Source organism: Apus apus, chromosome 3 (assembly GCF_020740795.1).
Source record: "Apus apus isolate bApuApu2 chromosome 3, bApuApu2.pri.cur, whole genome shotgun sequence".
In the NCBI taxonomy this organism is placed as follows: domain Eukaryota; kingdom Metazoa; phylum Chordata; class Aves; order Apodiformes; family Apodidae; genus Apus; species Apus apus.
The window spans coordinates 7,445,889-7,467,028 of NC_067284.1; positions in this window are offsets into that span (position 1 = coordinate 7,445,889).

Here is a 21,140-nt window from a genome sequence, read left to right on the forward strand (position 1 = left end):
GCGCTCCGGGCTTCCCGGAGCGCGCCGCTCCGACGGGGACCTCGGGGCTTCGCACCTCGGCGCCGGGGAGGTGGTGTTGCTCCACCTGTCCCGTCTCACGGGGACCGGGTGCCTGCGGGTCCGCCTCGGCGGCGGCCGCTCTGCATCGATACCGAAGGTTGTTTGGGGGGGGAGAGGCGGGAGGATGAAGAAGGAAAAAAAAAAATATATAGAAAAAGGAGGGAGAAAGGGTAAAACGAAAAGAAAGAAAAAAAATAGAGAAAAAAAAAGGGAAAAAAAAAAAAGAAAAAAAAAGAAGTTGCGGCCCGGACAGGAAGGAAGGAGACCCTGGAACTGGATCTGGATTTCCTAGGAATGAGCAGAGCCCAGGCTGGCCACCGCGAAAAGACTTGACTGCCCGGTTTTGAGCTGGAAGCCATAGCTTTGTCTCGAAAATAAACTGCTCACGGGGGTAGGTGCGCGTCGCAGGCTCCCGCTATCTTCATCGAAATAATACAATGGGGCGGACCGGGGAATTTATTACTACTAACAAGAAACAGCTTTCTTCTGCGAGTTGTTTATAAATCATCGTATTAAACGCGAGCGCTGGAAAGGCTCCTTGCTTGGAAATATTCCTCTGCGTGGGGATGTGGAGGAGCGGGGGGATGGGCTCCTGCACATAAACATATACACAGAAGCAGCATAAACAGGATATCCAGTGCCCTGAGACAAGGGGCGCAGCAGGAGTTACCTCGTTTCGTTAGTTTAGCGGCGTATCAAGAGCTCCTTCTGCTGGGGGTGGGGAGGGAGGGAGGGAGGAGAAGGAGGAGGAGTTGGGGGGGGGGGGGGAAGCAAACTTTGTCCATGAAAGAGTGGAGATTCTTCCTAAGGGTTTCCCCCCCCCCCCCCCTTTCTTCGACGTGCAGGCGAAGGGAAGAACAATACTGCCTGTGCTGCGAGTGTCGCGGGGAGGGAAGTCATTGCGTCTGAAGTGAAGCTCTGCCTTTTGTTTCCCGTGTGGAAACAACTGGGCACCCAGGAATTTTATAATTTGATGCTCATTTTCTCGTCTCTCTCCTCCCAATTAGGTGTAAGCCAGTGAGTTGAGACAAAACAACAAGGCAAGTGCACAGCAGGCTTCCGCCAAAGCATCGCGGGGACCGTCGGTCCTGGCAGAGCCGCCCTGCTCCCCGCTCCCGGGCCGGCCCTCCCGTCCCCCTCCCGGGGCTGCCCAGCCTCTCCCGGGGGCGGCTTTCCTGCCATCCCGCCTCCAGGTCCGCTGCCAAACGTTCCTGCGTGGGCGCGACACGAGGAATCGCGCCACGTCATTACCGGGGTCAGAATTTCACGCGGATGCCTCCAAGTGTGCGGTGCTCGGCCAGCCCGGCCCTGCCCCGGTGACCGCCCGAGGGAGCTCCCTTGTACCCGGGCCCTACGGACGCCCTGGGGTGCCGGCAGCACCGCGCTGCCCGTGGGTCGCCATGGCGAGGAAACGGGACGAAGGGGTCAGCGAGCTCCATCCACCACTTTTCTCGGGGAAAACCCCTCCAGTCCCCCCTGCCCCGGTCGCGCATCTGTCCCCCTCCCCGTCCCGGCCTGGCAGGGGATGCTTGCGGTCACCGTCCGGCCTTTGCTTCTTACCCCTGCCCCCCGAGCGGCAGATCTCAAAGGCTAACGGTAATCACGCCGTTACCGAAGTAGCAACACGGCGTGAGGAGGCGGGCAAAACCCGAGGCTCGCAGCAAAGCCCCTTTTGCCGCCCCTCCTGCCCCCTCCCCGGCTGAGCGCACGCCTATGGATTCGCAGCTGGGAGCGGCGAGGAGCGCGGCCGGTGCATGCAGAGCCGCCGCAGACTCCACCTCCTCGTCCTCCCCATCATTGTTAGCCCTGTCATTAATACCGCTCCTCAAGCATCCTTCGCTCCCGTCTACCCCCGTGGAGGGGAGCTCCGGGGAGCCGGGAGCGAGCGCCCGACCGCCGCGCTCCGCCGCCGGGGGCTCCGGCTCCGGCCGCCGCTCGGGGACCCGCTCGGGTCCGGGGCGCTCGGGATGTGAAAGAGACAGTCATGTGTCCCCTTTCTGGCGGAGCTGACCCCGCGGGATTAGAGGTCTCACCAGCCTTTATTTCCTTTTCTCTGCTCGTATAAAAGCAGGTTGAAGGTGATGTGGTGTCTTGGGCAGACACTGCAGTGTTTTGATTCAGCTCAGCCCTTTTCACTGTTCAAAGCAGCTGTTCAAATACTAGGGCTGCTTACTTTGACGTGAAGAAGATTTTCAAACAACCCCAAAAGCTTTGAACTGACAGGCCTCCTTGATATCTCCTTCATTGCAGTGCAGCTGCTCGAGAATATTCGCTATAAAATACATAAGAGTGCCACTTAACTGGAGCTCTCTCCTGGCTGGGAGGCGAGGTGCTGCATACACATCAGGTGGGTGCAGAGGGACTCTGGCGTGGCCGGGAAGCTCTCCCACCGCCCCACGCCCGGCCACCCCCTCTCCCGGGGATCCCTTGCCCGCCACCAGCCTCGGGCTGCTGCAGCGGGCTCCGACTTGCCAGGCGTTGGACACCCTTGGCGTTTCAGCTCCGTGCATGCCGGAGAGAAAGCTGCGTTTTCCAAGCAGGAAAACAGGAGCACGGCTTGTTCCTGGCGAGCCCCGGCTCCCAGCCACTGCTCGTCAACCTCCCCGGCTCTGGGGGCTGGGGGAGCGCCCTTCCAACACACGCTCCCGCCTGCCTTTGGGTGCGTGCGTTTGTAGCGTCGATAATATACATCGCCTAAGCCTGCTCTGTATGGAGGTGAAAAGCTTATTTTCAACTCTGGTCTCAAAGCCTTGAGATAGATTCACGCAGCTAAAAGGAAAGGAGGGGGAGGGGGGTGGGAGGTGGCGGGGGGGGGGGGAGATGGGGGGGGGGGGGGGGGGGGGGGGGGAAATCCCCCGGCCTCCTTTCTGCGTCTCTATTATCTTCCCATTAGATGTTGTTTTAGGAGGAAATGCGCCAGGAGTGCAAAAACGCGGCGAGTTGCTCGGAGAATTGCTGGGTGCAATAAACGTGCGGCTCCTGGTGCTCCCTTTAAAAGCCAACTTGGAAGATTTGTGCTCATTGCTGGGGCACATTTAATGCACCTTTTGTGAGATGGGATTGTTTTGATCTCTGCTTCCTTTTTAACCTTTCTCTATGAGGTATTCAAGCCTGCACTTTCGTGTGGCTCTTTCCAGTGTTGCTCCAAGGAGTCTAATTCGGCGGAGAGACCCAAGACATGAATGAAACCTCAACCTTAAGGGCCTGCGGAGAGACAAAACTGAGGCCGGGGCTTCACAAGTGATTGCTTTAAAAAAAAATCCAATCTACACAAAGAGGCAGCTGGCTGCTTTAATGAAAACTGCTTAAAGCTGCAAGAACTGCAGCCTCAGGGATGTATTTATAAGATGACTCAAAAGCTACACTTTCAAGTTGCTTCTCCTCGGGGTAGATATAACAAACACATTTAACTAAGAAATCTAAACAAAAAGGACAGAAATTGATAACTTTGATTGCACAAGCTCACATTACCCATTGAAATTAAAATCCGCCGTCTAAACAGATTTCTTCACCTATCTCTAGAGGAAAGAAAATCTCTCTCCCTGCGTATATGGATATACACACATATGTGTAAAATCATACACATTTTGTGCCCTGCTAGAATACTGATTACCGAAGAAGATCGGAAAGTGTAGAATTCAGGGGAAAAAAATAAGTTTCTGTAAAGTTTGTGTTACTGTTAATTTCCAGCATCACCCACAACTCTGTTCTTCCGGCCACTTCGTTCATCTGAGACTCTGCTATTTTAACCCGCATCACTGTTTCAACTAGTAGGATACAATGTTCTAACTTCAGTATTTGAAATTAAATGATTGGAATTCACGGATATTAATCTTTTCCCTTCATCCTCCAGTTCTGAATCTTGTCATTAAAAGTGATCCACCCTTTGTAGTCCGCAAGTGAATATTTTATAGACAGATACCGCTATGAAGACTTCTAACACAACGTCAACCAGTCAGACTTAGCTGTTGCAGGGATTACTTTGAGTAATTTATCAAAGGCAGGCTGCTAAATTTTGAGTGGTGAATATGAGGCCTTGGGGGGAAAAGAAGCAGAATAAGCAGGGAAATAAAAAAAAAAAAAAAAAAAAAAGACAAATTCCATCAGTCTACGAGATAAATTTTGGTTGGAGTTAAATACAGCTTGTTTATTGAATTCCCGGAGACAGACCCAGATGCGATTGGTGTTACAGACTTTACAATTTAGCGTTCAAAAGCCTGGCTGGGAAGTAACCGCCCCGCCATGGGGCTGGACGGGAATTCTTCTGGACTGAAAAAACAGGTGAACTGGTAGGAGAGGGGAGAGGGGAGGCCATCCAGCCTCTCCAGCAATGGAAAACGGTTTAATTCGGGACTCTCCAAAGCCTACGCTCTGTCCGGAGAATTGTGCAGGACGAAACACAGCAACAGATTAAAAATAATAATAAGAAAAAGAAAATTAAAAAAAAAAAGGAAAAACAAAAGAAAGAGAGAGAGAAAAGTGCCAGGCCTTCTCTGACAAATCTAATAGTTGCCTTTTTTATTGTTTTGTTTTGTTTGTTTGTTTGTTTGTTTCGTTCAGTCATCACATCCAATGGAGACAAACCGACACCCCGGGAACTGCTCAGATCAATCGCGTCCCTGTCTCACCGGAGGACACGGTCCTTCCTCCCCCCTTCCAGCTTTCGGGGCACTTCTGGGCACAACTCTCGCTCCTTTCCCGAAGCGCCTTCTCAGGGGGCTCTCGGTCGCCACTGCCCCGCTCCGTCACTCGCAGTGCAAAAGCAGAAGCCGTTCCAGGGCGAGGATGCTCTTTTCCGCCACCGAAGCGGCCATCCCGGGAGCCGCCCGGGGCTGAGCACCGCGGGGCTGCGGGAGCCACAGCCGGGCAGGGCTGCCCCGCACACGGACACGGGGCTTGGGGCGGCCCAGGGGCGTCCTGACAGCCCCTCTCCCCCCATCACCCCCCTTCCAAAACCTAGCCAAGGGTACGGGAGGACAGCTCTCCCAGGCAGGGCACCAGATCTCCTGTCCCGCTGGGAAAGCGGGGTCCCCAGCTGGGGGGGGCGACTTGTGTGTCATGTCGTCCTTCCCCCTCCGACCCCCACGTGGGGGTCGACCCCGTTCTTGGTGGGGACCGGTCGCCCCCTCGCTGGGATTTGCGCAGGAGCCAAATCCCCTGTGTGTGTGTGTGTGAGGTGGAAGGGGGGGGGTGGGGGGAGTCGGGTGGGGAGGGAGAGCGAGAAGACGGGAAGGGGGGGGCTGGAAACTTTCTTTCGCTCGGCGAGGAAGAGGAGCGAGGCGAGCAGGAAGGCTGGGCCATTGTCCACAGAGGGTGCATTTTTGTCAGGCTGGCGTTGGTTGCTATAGTGAGGAGGGAAGGGGAGAGAGAGAGAGGAGGGAAAGGGAAAGAAAAAAACACCCAACCCTAAACCAAACAGAGGAGCACAGTTCGCCTCCCTCCGTTCTCCCGGCTCCAGCCGGCAGCACTGCCCGCTCCCAACCAAAATAAGAGCGTCCCCCGGGCCATCCCGAGCTCCCGGCGGGGACTGGAGCCTCGGCCGCCCCGGCCCCCGCGCCGCCCCGCATCATCCCGCACCGCTCCGCATCCTCCGCCGGGAGCGAGGAGCAGCGGGGCCGGCCCGGCGGGACCGTCTGGCTGCAGAGCAGCAGCCACGCAGCGCTGCGGGATGTCCCGAGTCACACAGCCCGACCCCACACCTGGTCCAGAGCCTCCTCACCCGGTCACAGTGGCTTCGCACCCTCCAGAGCATCCGTGACACTGATCCTGACACGAGCTGCGTGGGGTTTTGTGGGGCGTTCTTTGGTTTGGTGGGTTGGTGTTTTGTTTTGTTTTTTTTTTCCTTTTTTTTTTTTTTCTTGTCCCGAAATCTTTTAAAGGAGGGAGAAAAAAATAACTCCTTTGGATGCAAATGAACAGCTCTTTAATTTTAAAAGAGACTCTTATTTTGCAGCAGTGTTTTTTGTTGCCTTGCTATTGAACTTTGAAAACAGTGTGGCGGGGGAAGGCAATAATGAAGGGTCTCGAAGGCTTAAGACTTAGTTAAGTGAGTGACTCAGGACGGCAAGAAGAAAGTTAGTTACTTAGCTAATTGAGAATTATTCACCTTCTGAAATCGGCGCAGCAGTTTGTTCAGATGACAGTTCGAACTTGGGATGGGGGAGGCAGGAGGCAGGAGGGGAGGCTGGCAGGGGAGGAGGCAGTTTTCGCTTGGTTTGTGTTGTGTTTTTTGTTCTTTTTTTTTTTTTTTTCTTTTTCTTTTTTTTTTTTTTTTTCCAGGCCAAGTTAAATTGCAGCTGAAGGAGAGAGGTCAGTATCTTTTCAAATCAATCTCTCTGTCTGTCTGCCTGTGTCCCCATCTATTCCCTGTGAAGGGAAAAGCTCCAACTTTGTTCCTCCATCTGTTCTGTATCATCTACAATCGACAGTTCTTTAGATTGCACGCACTTTTGCTCCCGATGAAGTGAAACTTTAAAGGTGTACGGTCACTTATCTGAAATAGCCAAAAAAGGCGAGCAGGCTTTTCTAATCCTATAGGAGAATTGTTCTCTTCCCGTGCAACTGTTATTTTTCCCTCTCTCTTTTTTATGTGTCTCATTTTCGAATTGTAGTTGACAAGTTTTATTTAAGAAAAAACACTTTACGAGCCACCACTTAATGCATTATTCACATTTTTAAAAAATGCTTGAAAGAAATCACGTTAATGAAGAGAACATTTGTAGTAATTTGGTGATAATTATCAGAATCACCAAATATTCGCAAAGGCTTTAACGTTACGTGTTGGAAGAAAAGCAAAACACATTATTTTAATAGTCTGATATGCAAACTATGGACCATTCAATTACATGGCTTAATAATGCATACATGATGTGATCTTGTTATTGGGATAGGAAGGGCTGCAGTAATTCACTCCAAAGACCAAGTGTGCTCTTACATCCAGTAAAATCCATTGCCATGGATCAGGGGGCCCTGCCAAACTACATTTAAGAGAATAAAAATTAATGACTGAGAATTTGAGCGTTAAATTAACATTAATTATATGACCTGCCTGCTGGAAAGATTAAATTTCTTACGCCCTAATTAGATAACGTCTCCTCATACATCAAACAATTTCCATTTCCAGATTTCAGGATTAAAAGGCGGACTGGGGAGACCAGGCTTGTTCGGTCGCAGAAACCCGCCTGCCCCACCGAGCGCTCCCGCTCCCCCCGGCTCCCGGGGCTCACCCGGGGCTCACCGGGGGCTCGCAGGGGGCTGGCAGGGGGCTGGGAGCGGAGCCGGGGAGCAGCTGCGGGTCATTCTCTCCTTTAACTTGAATTTCTCGCACCTACAGCCCCGCGGGTCGGTGGGGGCGGGAGAGCGCGGAAGGTGCGCGGGTGTGTGTGCGGATGCGGGAGCGCCTTGCCCGGGGATACTCGGAGGCGGGGCCCGGGCACCCAGCCTGGCCCACTGGCTGCCCCCGCCGACCACCCCGGAGGGGCAGGGACAGAGAGACAGAGCTATCTTCTCTCCGCCGGAGTGAAACTAATTTGTATTTAATTGCTTCTCTCAATAATAAAACCTCAGCGCTTCCCCCTCCCTCCCCCCACGCAGACACGCGGGTTTCTGCCTTTTCCTGCCCTGGGGCGGGGGGTGGGAATCGTTGAGAAACCCTTTCTCCCTTCTTCCTTCCCTCGTCCAGCTCCTCGGCCACCCCCTTATAACCCAGGGGTCACTGTCACCCCAGGCAGCCCGACCACCCCACCCCCCCCCCCGGTCTCCCGACGGCGCCCGGGGCCGGGGAGCGGACGCGGGGGTGAGTGGCGGGGCCGTGCTGCTGGCGGGGCCAAGCAGCTCAGTTTCAGGGCTTCGGGTTTCAGGGTTTTAACCTCGACTTCTGCAGGGGAAAAAGAAATAATAATAATTAAAAAAAAAAGAATTAAAAAAAAAGAAGAAGAGGCGGGAGAGTGAGAGGAGGATGAATGGGTGATGGGTGCTCACCCCGGTGGGGGAGGATGCCAGGGGCTACCGGCCTCCTTGGCCCCATCCTCCCTGCAACATCCTCGGTCTGGTGGGGGGATGCTGGTGACACCTCCATGGCTCTTCCTCGGGTCTACGTTTACACTGTGCTTCCAGGAAAGCTGCCCCCAAAAAGTCTGAGGAAGCCGGGATCAAACCCAGTGTTACTATTCAGAGGCTGTCTTGGGAGAGGAGGAGAGCAGCAGAGCTGCAGTGGCATTTGGTGGCCTCACGGTTAAACGCAAAGGTCATGGCAACCCCTTCCCCACCTTGAGAACACTGTGAAAAAGAGGAATCATAATATCATAAAATGTTACCTTGTTCTCACTTCATTCCATAGTACCAGATAATTGCTTTTTCAACTCAATTGAAACTCGGTTCCTGTTATTGCCATGTTACCACTCCTCCATGAGAGTCAGCATTTGTCTGAAACATCCATGTCTTGTCTATTAGTGTCTCTTGCTCACTTTCTGGACTGGATTGATAACCAATTTCGTTTAATGCTATGTTAAGTGACAGCTTCCAGAAATGGAGTAGGTGAGGAGGCTGTGGAGGAGATAAGAGGAAATAGTCTTCTTCTTGGGCTGCATCCCTGAGCTTCAGAAACACCTCTCCTTCAGGTATGAAGTCTAGGCCATGCAGCCAGACCAATGCTAAAAAACAAGTCATTATTCCTGGGAGAGTGAGTCTTTCTAATAAATTGCAGATACCTTTTATTTAAAATTTGCTGGCAAATAAAGTCTGGTTGACAGGGGTCAAGAGCACTGAGGGCAGTGCAAGTCAGCAGCATGCAAGCAGCCTGTGAACTTGAATTGCATCTCCAGCAACATACCTACATGCCAACAACAGCAACCTCCAGCCAGAAACAGTTGAAAAACATATGTGAAGGAAGCAGTTCCAGAAACAATACAAAATAATATTGTGGCAAGCAGCAAAAAACCCAGAGCAGCCTGCAGAGCTCCCACTGTTCTCCCCTCCTTCCAGCTTTATAACAACACTTTATGCAAAAGGTTACTTCTCCCCCTGGTCAGATCAATGCCTGTCCCTCTAACTCTTCCCATCAGCTTTAGTGGCAGAACTGAAGGGGCTGAAAAACGCGTTGAAGTGGGTAGAAGTGAGTGGGTGACATCGTGGCCTTCAACTAGAACACACTTTTCTCTGACTACCCAGTTATCACACTGGGAGTGTAATAGCCTAGTTGTTATGATAATCTAATAATTGGTATAGAAGTTTCATGTTGAAAGGAGGCTACAGTTGACATAACCATGTTTTTTTGCCTGAAACTGCAGATGTGGGTGTGGCAGGATGTTCCTTTCTTTTGGCTGTGGTGAGGGATAGCTCAAAGTTTGATTTTAAACATTCGCTGTCCAGCTTATTTTCTCACATTTGTGTAAATCAGGGGGTTAGAAACAAGCTAAGTCACTCTCTTGTTTTGAGAGCAGGGTGGGCAGAGGCTTTGATTCCAGCTACAGGTGAAATGATGGTCCCACTTGTGCAGCGATGCTCGGCTGTCTGGGGGTGCCAACCCCAGCCAGCACAGCAGGGATTTCTCTGCTGCTCCCAGACACAGCTCACAAAAGGCAATCAGTCTTTGAAAGGAGCAGCTCAAATAATTCATGTACCATAATAATTGTAGATTCCCACTAAGGTGACACTGAACAGTCGATTCTTCAAGAAAAAAGATTTGCCCATCACCCTAGATAATTGCTAAAGTGTGACATAGCTAAAAAAAAAAAAAATCCACAATCCCTCAAACCCCGTGATGGTACGTGCGTATGGACAAATTAGTGATGATTCCTGAACCCACAGCTCCCTGACTGAAGTGGGAGGCTTTCTGCATGTGAGCTGGGTGGCAGAAGCAAGCCTGGATCCCACTCCTTTTCCTGCTACACCCTTCTCATGGTGAGGATTGGGTTGTACAACCTGCCTGGCACTCCCACTGCCGTCCCCCCATTGTCTGCTGCACAAATATATGGCTGGGGTTACCTCAGCAGGGAGCCCACAGCTGGGATTACACCTGTGGTATGTCAACAGTAAACATGAGTAAAGAGAGTTAACTAACTTACACACACCCAGAGGATGTGAGTTTACTCACTTTTATTTACTGCTACCCCACCAGGCTGCGCTTCAGCATAAATTGGTTCAAGGTGCCTCACTTCAGCAGTCGTACAGAGAACTGGCTTCTTAGTTATTCTGTAACTCAAAGGTGTGCAAAATCGCTGCCTAACTGGGAATAAAATTATCATAAGCACAATTATGCCTGTGCTGAAAGGGCAAGGTCAGAAGAGTGAATCCAAAATGTCAACAAGACTAGTTCATGATGGATTGTCCCAGACAAAGCTGTCCAACGTTATACATCACAAAAAGTTAAAAGATGATGTAATTTATGTCTTAGACTCATTGTCAGTTCACACCAGAACCCAAGGAATGGCACAATAAGTTGTAGTACTTCTGGCCATATGGCACATTTTGGGATGTGGGGCGAGGGTGGTTGGCAATACATGATTTTATCTTTGGCATGTCAGCAAAGCGTTTTCTGAGCTGACAGTGGCTTTTGCATTTGGCACCAATCATCCTGGGGGACCCTGTGTCAGTCTGCTTTCCCTGCCACAGCTTCACAACAACTCGCTCTCCTCTTGAATGAGTAGGTCTTTGTGCAGCCAAAAGGGTCTCTGAGTTAGTGTTTGCTCCAGAGTTTTGGCTTTGCTGGCTCAAACCTCTTGGGCTGCTGCGTCATGGTTAAGTTGGACTTCTCAAGGGCAATTCAATGGCTTTATGGCTTTCTCCTAGCCCTCAAACGTTTCTTGCAGGGCTTCCTGTTTTCCTCCCCCATTATTTCCTTACTTCCTTACAGCCATCTTTTACACAAAACCAATGTATTTATCCAGTAAACATCCAATAAAATCTGTCAACATCCAGTGTTCATACATTGTTTTGGAAGAGGTCTCCATTCACTGCTTTGGAAAAAAAAAATACATTTAAAAATCAGCATGCTTTGGTTTTAAGACTGGGAGATGAAAACCTCACTAACTTCATTGCCTCATCTCTGAACAAATCCTGGTCATTAGAGCTGTGTGAAGAGGAAAGCCAAGTCTGAGGGTTGGAAGGAGGATCCTGCTGATTGAATGACAAAAGGAAAGCTTACTGAGTGCTCTCTGAGTAAGCAAAAAGATGTGCGGAATAGCTAAGGCTGGGTTGGTAAAAGAGCCTTGGGCTTCTTGAGCCCTACAGGGAGGATTGGGATGTTGTGTGAAATCAGGGACAAGCAGGATTAGCATCTACGGTGGAGCAAAGAACAAAGTCCATGGATTAACAGGGACTGGCTTTGGATGGAATGAGTCCCATGAATACCACGACTAGCTCTTCCAGACACAGCTGAGGTCTCCTCTCCTCTTCTCTTCTCTTCTCTTCTCTTCTCTTCTCTTCTCTTCTCTTCTCTTCTCTTCTCTTCTCTTCTCTTCTCTTCTCTTCTCTTCTCTTCTCTTCTCTTCTCTTCTCTTCTCTTCTCTTCTCTTCTCTTCTCTTCTCTTCTCTTCTCTTCTCTTCTCTTCTCTTCTCTTCTCTTCTCTTCTCTTCTCTTCTCTTCTCTTCTCCTCTCTTCTCCTCTCTCTCTTCTCCTCTCTCTCTTCTCCTCTCTCTCTTCTCCTCTCTCTCTTCTCCTCTCTCTCTTCTCCTCTCTCTCTTCTCCTCTCTCTCTTCTCCTCTCTTCTCTTCTCTTCTCTTCTCTTCTCTTCTCTTCTCTTCTCTTCTCTTCTCTTCTCTTCTCTTCTCTTCTCTTCTCTTCTCTTCTCTTCTCTTCTCTTCTCTTCTCTTCTCTTCTCTTCCCTTCTCTTCTCTTCCCTTCTCTTCCCTTCTCTTCCCTTCCCTTCCCTTCCCTTCCCTTCCCTTCCCTTCCCTTCCCTTCCCTTCCCTTCCCTTCCCTTCCCTTCCCTTCCCTTCCCTTCCCTTCCCTTCCCTTCCCTTCCCTTCCCTTACATTCCCTTCCCTTCCCTTCCCTTCCCTTCCCTTCCCTTCCCTTCCCTTCCCTTCCCTTCCCTTCCCTTCCCTTCCCTTCCCTTCCCTTCCCTTCCCTTCCCTTCCCTTCCCTTCCCTTCCCTTCCCTTCCCTTCCCTTCCCTTCCCTTCCCTTCCCTTCCCTTCCCTTCCCTTCCCTTCCCTTCCCTTCCCTTCCCTTCCCTTCCCTTCCCTTCCCTTCCCTTCCCTTCCCTTCCCTTCCCTTCCCTTCCCTTCCCTTCCCTCTCCTCTCCTCTCCTCTCCTCTCCTCTCCTCTCCTCTCCTCTCCTCTCCTCTCCTCTCCTCTCCTCTCCTCTCCTCTCTTCCCTGGGTTGTTTTGGAGAGAAGGATGCAGGCAGTGAGGGTGAGGATCACGTTGCCTAACTTCAGATGGGCCTCTTCAGTCAATGGGAGGCACAGCTCACGGGCTGTGTTTAAGTGTCTCCTCTGGGATGAAATGCAGGGCCTGGGGTAAGTAACTCAGAGAGAGCTGACTGCACCCTGGATGCTAAAGTTAGGCAAAATTCTTGTGGCACCCTTGTTAAAAAGCTAGGCATTTCCAGTGGCAAATAACAAGCTTTGAGGAGGTAATTTTTGAATGCTGTCATTGTCAGGGACAATTCAGTGCCCAGCCATGTGTATCTAGAAAGCTAAGGCTGCATAGCTTCATATCTGGTTCTGTAAAGCAGTAAAAGGAAGAGTTAGGATCTTCCATTTGTGTTTTCCTTGTGTTTCTGCATTTGCGTTGGGGTTGGTAAGGAACCGTGTTCTGCTCCTTTGAAAAGCTTGAGGTAAAAAGTGAGTCCAGTTATTTTTGAGTGATATTTTTTGAATTCAGGCACGGCCAAAGTTGCAGTTTTCTATGGGTTCATCTTTGGTATGGCAGGAAGAACCTACCTCTATTTCTATTAACTTATTTGAACGGGATCTTGCAAAATGTCTCCTGCAAAGCAATGTTCACATGATCGGGGTAGTTAAAGTGGACTTTGATGAGAGGTAAAACAAAAGGATATGTATAAATGTAGAGAGGAATATGTTTCTCCCACACCTGAGATATTTTTCTCTATTAGATATGGGTGAGGTATCTTTTCTGCTTGACATTGCTGTCACTTCAGAACATTTTTGGGCAACTGGTCTGCGAGGCATATGGATTAAAAAAAAAACAACCAGAAAACTTTTACAGCTAAATTAAGTGTTGGCATCTCTCACAGGACTTTATAACCTTTTTTTTTTTTTTTTTCTGCTTAAATCTCCTACTCCCAGATTTATGTAATTAAATGACAATCTTGGTACTTGTGAAAAATAAAAAATATGGTTTCTATACGTCATGATTCTAGAAGGATGCTTTAAAAAGTGATTTGAAGGTACCCTGAACGTTCAGCAACCAGCAGAGAAATAAAATGAAACCCACATTTATTATTAGGAAAAATCTTGAAACTTTTAAGCACACTTGTCATTTTTAAAGTTGACTTACGTTTTAGATTAGACGTTAAGAACAGCTTTCTAACTTTCAGTTGGAAAGCACAAGAATAGATTGCCTAGAGCGGCAGTGGGAGGATTTTGAAAATAGATCGGACAAATGTCTGCTGGGAACGGCTCAGCTTCCGCCGATCCCGTGCAGAAGGGTGCAGAAGTGACCTGTAACTCTGGTGAGGGGCAGCAGGTTGTGCCCTCAGAAAGCTGGCAGAGATCCCTCTCCGGCGGTGCCAGCGCAGGAGCGGGGCAGGGAGGGGATGGGGCAGACGGACAGACTGACTGCGCGTCCATCCCGGGGCGTGTGGGGCAGCACCGGCGCTGATGGGGGGGCTGTCAGGCTGGGCTTCGCCCCCCATCCCACCTGACCTTGCCGCTTGACTCCTCTGAGCGTGTTTTTGGTTACGAGCAGTTCCTCTGGGCAGCCGGGAGCGAGGTAGGGAGTCACCTTCTCTGCAAATGTTGTGCGTGAATAAACACCTTCCCAGGCTGGTTCAAGCCGAGGCTGCTGTGTGTCTGTCTCCCTGCGGACACACCATTAGCATCTGAAGCATCCATATTTCCGGAATTGCAACAGAGATAACTTATCATTCCAGCTGCTTATCTCAGACCTGTCCTGTGGATCCGGTGGAAAGATTTCCCCTTCAGCATATAACAACAGGTGCCCAATATTCACTTTGAAATGTTCTCCTTTTTTAAAAGAGAAGATTTGAGATTCTTGCCCTGTGCATTTTGCATCTGTCTTTCCATCTCTGTGCCCATACAGCTCAGTTTACTAGTATCAGAACACTGACCCACATCTTTCTGGCAGTGATACCACTTCCATGCAATATCTGGTCCAGGAAGGTTCTGATGTGTTAGGAGCATCCTTGCATTGCAGTTGCCAAAGCCGGTGTGCCGTTTAGGAAGCGGGCCAGGAAGGGATAAGGCACATATTCAGGAAACTCTCCTGGAAGCTGCAGGAATATGGGAGCACAGGAACAAGCGTTCATCTAACTGTCTTCTTCGTGTCTCTCTCTCTTTTTTTTTTTCCTCTTAGCAACTCCTGTGGACATCAAGTCAGCACATATTATATTGTTATGCATAGGTTCACTTCCTGGGAAAAGAGTCACCAGAGGCAAAAGGGCCGGTAGCAGCTAGTAAGACAGCCCCGGAGAGCAGGGGGGTGGGACTGGAGAGGAGCTTACCCGGGAGACATCCCTTTGTAGTCCTTCTCCCAGGGAGTTTCACTCTGCTCCCTGCAGCAGCCAGGTCTGGCATTGCTGAAAGCAGCTTGTCTGGTGAGCTCCTCAGTGTCCTTTCTTGCAAACCTGGTAGAGGGGAGTGCTCTCCTTACTCTTGCTGCAGCCTGGAGCTGTCAGCAAGCCCCTGGCATGCTCGGGGCTGCACATGGGTGTGCTGGCTGCTGGATGCACCTCTGTGGAGCACGGCCCCAAAAGGTGTGACCCCTCTCAGGTGGTGCTCATATAGGCAACTGGCTCAGCCTTGATCCCCGTGTTCATGTACACCCACCAGACTTCCCTGGGACCTGTTAGGGGAGCTGCCAGTTTAGAAATGTTGCAACTTTTTAATCATAGCTTTAGGTAAGAATTGAGACATGCCGCAAGGTAGGAAAGAAGCTGAAATCTGTTCTTGCTGTACTGAGCACTGCTACCCCTAAATCACTTGCTCTGGCATGCCATAAAATCTTATCCAAAGTGGTGGAAAGGAGCACATAACTAACCACAGAGCTGAGATTCATTGGCTGGAATTTTATCATAAGAGATAGGAGGAGTGTGATAGACACATGGGTGCCGTCACCTATAGATACGTTCCTAGATGCTTTTCATCATAAGACGCCGCTTCCTCTTGCTTATATAGTTCTGCCATCTGTCTTGATTTGAGTGTTTCAGTGCTTAATGTTTTCCTCCAGATCAAGATCCAGGAAACAAGTGAAAATATAACCAGCCTATCTTTCATTACAAACAGAAACTTCATGAGTTTGCAAAGTTACAAAGTTTGCACAGGAAGCCTTGCAAATGCAGTAAGAAAGCTAAACCACCTTAACTGCAGGTGCCTGCTTTTGCAGCTGTTGGGAAAAATCTTGGTTTTACAGCTAATTTATTAGGCTTTTTGTGCATGGCCTGATTTGTAGTTTCTAAATGCTCAGGACTGGTGGTATTTTTTATAGCTTTGCCAAATTATAACATTGACAGAGGTTTTTTTTCCCGACTAGTCCCGGACTCAAGGCAAACTATCCTGGAATCAGTCAGTTTTGTGGTTTATTTCAGTGAATGAAATCAAGGGAAAATGATGTATTTGAACATCCTAAAAACAGTCACAATTATTTCTTTGGGAAGCTCTAGCACAACATGCTTTGGTACAGAAACTCAGAATCGTGTAGAACAGGAGAGTGCCATTAACCAAACTCTGGTATTTCTGAAAGTATTTACAGCTTCCTGGTTAACCATGGGCCAGATACAGTCCTTGCAGGGTCCACTTGCATTTAACATGCTTCAGCTTCTCCCCTGACCTGGTCATGACCAGATAGTGGATGGAGAAAGAGATCCCGAGTGGGTTGGAGGTGGATTTCCCTGAAACCTCTCTGTGGTTACTTCATATTTATGTGTTTCTGGGTAGGGGAACTGCCAGTAAGGGTCACCCTCCTGTGATCTTACGTGTTTCATCTTATGGGCTGAGGCTGGAGTAAGGAGGGGGGAAAATACCTCAAGTGCAGCAAGATGGAGGGAGGATGGGGGTTCAGGCAAGGGAGAAGAGGAGAAAGGGGAAAGCAGAGCAGGAATGGGGTGAGATTAAGAGGACAAGAGAAGAATCAGGGCCCAAAGTAGGAGGGAATACGAGACTGAACTGGAATGGATGGAGAGAGGCCAAAGGGCTTGTCACAACCTAAGGGACCTGGAGCAGAATCCAGGACAGTCACCTCTGCATTTGTGCTCTGACTTACAAGTAACAGTGGATGTACTAGCTTTTCATGTGCTCCCATCCACCTCTGGTGAGCACCACATGAGAGATAACAGTCTGTTGCTGCCATTATTTCAGGCAAGGAATGATGCCACAGAACTAATTGTGATTGGAGGACTTAATTCTTCTACCCAGTGATACATTTATTTTAAAACACGTAATAGTTTTCCTCCTCCTGAATTCCATCTGTTTGAGGGGTATGAAGGTTGAATAATTGAGCCTTCAAAAGTTACTCCGTGCCAGAATTAAGTTTCTTCTCTTGGGGATGTACATGAAAATGTGCTTGTGTGATCACATGTCTGGCCCCAGTTGATGAAGACTGGACATCCAAAGTTGAACAATCCTTTATCAAATACCCAAATGCATTTTAAAAGGTTTAATTGCATGTGCTTATGATAGATACTAACCATGCATTATGCATGTATTATTTTCATCCCAAAGCATCCATCATGATGTGTGTGAAACTCTTCATTCATTACTGAAAATTAGCCTTCATGAGGGCAGGAAATCTTGCAACACAACACTGGGTTACTCTCACTGGGTGCCTCCAAAATTTCTCAGTGCAGATGAGCCACAGACACCAATTAATATTATCTTGTTCCCTGCCATGATGGAAGGGGCTCACCCTGACCTTCCTGGCCCAGCAAGAGAGAAGGTTGCTGGAACAGGCTGGAGAAGTTTCCAATGGCCCAACTTGTCTGTGCTAACAGGCACAGAACAAGCTGCATTATGACCACGGCCGAGAGTTTGACTGCTGTTTCTCTTCTCCTTCTCAGTCACTTCTCAATCAAGCTCCAAAATGACAATTTGAGGTGGGCAGAGTGGGCATAACTCTTGGGAACAGAGGTTTATTATTTTTCTGCCCTTAGATGCTTCACAGTTTTCAGCGAGGGCACAGCAAAGGCAGAAGCCTTGGTTGCACCCTGAATACTCCACAGACTGTCCTACTAATTCTGAAGTAGAGATGAGCCATCACTGCAAAGATGGAAAATCAGCTTTGTCTGTTCATTCACATTTCAAAAACCATCTTATGAATCTGCATTCTCCCCATCCTACCTACAGCTCCTCTCTCTCCATCTTGGCACAGCCTCAGCCCCAGGTTACCCGGGTTCCTGCAGCACGTGCCGAACGCACGGCGGCCTGTTCCATTTTAATGAAGAGCATTTCCAAATTAATTACCTAGAAGCAACTATTCAACGACTGCTCTGTGCAACATAGGAGGGAGGGTTCTTGTGGAGGACCGAAGGCTGCTCTGAATGTTGCTGTTGTGCTCTGGAATGCAGCCCCCACGGCCTCCCCCAGCCCCCCGCCCCGGCGGAAACGGAGCAACAACCACATCTCTGCTCCTCTCAAGATGGAGATTTGTGCCTCATTTCCAGCAGGTGGATGATGCTGGTGATCTGATGTGCCCTGAATTAAGCATGTCTGTAAGGTTTGGGTTTGGTTTTTGGTTTCGTTTTTCTTTTTTTCCTTCTGAATTGAGACCTTCAGTTGCATTAAAGTGAGGCTGGCAGTGACTTCAATTAGCTCTGGATGTGACTGCAGGACCTGGATCTCTCCAGCCCTCTGGCCCTCAGCTCCCACCCAGGCTTTGCAGCACTGCTGCCTGCATCTGATTGCTCTCAAGCTGGAAGAGCTCTTGTTCCTCTCCAGTAATTCTTCAGCATGCTGTTTAGGATTTGAAGCTATAAAAAACTAAATAGTAAGTCAGCATTAAACAGAGCATTTTAACTATTTCCAATGTTTTGCTGTTGTTAAAAGATACCCTCATAACACAAAAAAACCCCCAACAGTTCACCTCAAAATGCTTATGCAGGCAAAACAAGTGTGTGAATCTAAAAAAAAGAAAGAAATGACAAGAAAAGAAAAATCGAAAGCTGTTTGCTGACAGGGGTAGATGGGCTTAGATAATAAGGATTATGTTCCAAAATCTAATATGAAGGTGGGTTATATCTAGCCCTTGCCAAAACTAAAACAAGGCAATCTGATCAGCATGGTAGGCAGCTGAGTCTGACCCAAAGACTGATGGAGTAAAGTGCCATTTGCATCCTTTTTCTTTTCTGCAGCCTCAAAGAAATAATAAATAGTGCAATAGAAAAGAAGTGGCAGTGGAATGTCTCATTTAAAAACTTTTTTTACATTAATCTCTTTTCAAAAAGAATGAAATAAAAAAGTGAAGGTAAACAGTTCTGTTTAATATATAAAAAGCACATAAAATGAGCTTTAAGATTTATGTTTTTATGTGTATGTGTTTATACTTGTTTGATGACAGTAAAATACATGAGAATGAAAAAGAGATCTTCATTTTTTCCATTTTATATGCATCCTTTTTTTTTTTTTTTTTTTTTTCCTGAGGTACCCTGATGTCAGAAATCACTTGCAAAATACATGATGCAAGGATTTGCTGTGATACAGTTTTAGCAAATAACAGAGCAAACAGGAGACTGTACATGCTGTAAGGGGAACCCGAGTATTATATTATATAGTGCAGGAAAAAAATAAAAATAAGGCAGCCCATCTCTTTCTGACTGCAGTGTTTGCTTTCCACAGCAGAATGCCTGGTTACCTTTCTGCCTGCCACACAGACTGCAGAGAAGAGGTGGGTCCAAGCTGATGGTGCTATGCTGGCTCCTCCTGCTCCAGCACCCAGCACAGCCTCTGAGGGCAGCAGCTCAGAAGGGACTGGGCAACTTCTCGGGATGGATTTTTTTTAAAAAATGGCTTTTATCTCTATACATAAAATAGGGGAGATTTAGATTAGACATTAGGAGGAAATTCTTCACTGTGAGGGTGATGAGACACTGGAGCAGGTTGCTCAGGGAAGTTGTGGAAGGCCGATCTCTGGAAGTGTTGAAGGGCAAGTTGGATGGGGCTATGAGCAACTTGGTCTAGTGGGAGGTGTCCCTGCCCATGCAGGGGGGGTGGATCTAGATGATTTTGAAAGTCCCTTCCAACCCAAGAAGTTCTATGATTATCTAATATAAATAATATATATAGAACATATATATAATGATAGAATCATAGAATCATTAAGGTTGGAAGGGACCTCAAAGATCATCAAGTTTCAACCCCCCTGCCATGAGCAGGGAACCCTGCCACTAGATCAGGTTGCACAAAACCTCGTCCAACCTGGCCTTAAAAACCTCCAGGGATGGGGCATCAACAACCCCCCCAGGGAACCCATTCCAGTTCCTCTCCAGCCTGTCAGGGTCCCTCTGGAGGGCATCCCTTCCCTGTAGGGTGTCAACCACACCACACAGTTTGGTATCATCAGTTGAGTTGCTGAGGATACACTCAATCTCACTGTCCATGTCTCCAACAAAGATGTTAAACAGCACTGGTCCCAGTACTGACCCCTGAGGGACACCACTCATCACCTGCCTCCATTTGGACATGGAGCCATATATATGTGTTTGTACATATATATACACACACATATAAATATGCTCTTAAGGACACTCACAGGCCATAGCTGTGTGGAAGCTTTTATTACATTGATTCAAAGACTTCCCACAGGTTATGTAAAGTAATCTTCCTGAATCTCATGGAATTTGCATCCTGGGAGTGATTGATACTCTAAGTGTGATGAAGCTGACTTCCATTCCTTACCACACAGGTGTGTGATGAATCCTGGTTTGAGGTGTGCTGTTATTTACTGCCAAGGTTACTTCATAAATTCAGTTTCACAATTCTAATTCAGACCTGCATGCACTCTGTGAGGAGGCCTCTTATTAAGTCATCATTTCCCCAGAAAACTAAACCAAACAAAAAGGCACCAGTAATAGATTGGTTTTATTCCACTCCATAAACATGTGAAGTATTGTTTTATTGTACATTAAAAGTGTGATTATGTGTGATGGCATCTCTGGCTGATGTCAATGGATGAGTGCCACTATTCATTGCTAGCTGTAATCTGGGTGTAGATCACTTTGAGTTTTCCAGGAGGTTTGTTAATGAGATTGTGAAAACATTTAGCACACAAGCTGGAAAGGGGAAAAAAATTCTCTAAAACTGCCCAAAGGGTTAGTACTAATTTTCAGACTATCTGAACATTGGCATGTTTATATGAATTGCCCTTAAAAAGCCAGCCTTCCCATGCAACAATTCTTTTCCATTCTAGGGACAGGGAAACACAAAGCTTCTTGGAGAGCACACACTGTTACTGCTGCTGATTCAACAGCAACCACTGGATCCCCTGCCTTTGTCTTGCAGCAGAAAGAGTATGTGGGGTTGGCCAGGTAGCTGCAGAATTCAGCTACCTCATCTCTGCCAAGCAAAAAAACAGGGCAGAACTTTCAGAAGCAGGAAGGATGTCTGGCCTTTTCATTTATTTATTTATTTAATATTTATTTATTTATTTCTCTTTTAGCCCAGAAGCAGGTTAGAAAGGATGAGAACATGCTTGTTGGGTAGACTCAATCATGAAACAGCTCTTTTTGCACAATCCCCTTCAAGCTTAGCTTGGAATAGGCTGCCTACTTATTTGTTCTTGATTGATTTGGAGTCTTTCAGGCAACTGAAGAACATAATCATCCCCATTTTTTGTTCTCTAAAGTATAAACTATACAGTATGGTATATATATATTTTTTCTTTTAAACCTTTATTTAGAGCATTCAAAATGGTTTGTGCCCTGAATCGGTGCTCTACAACAATTT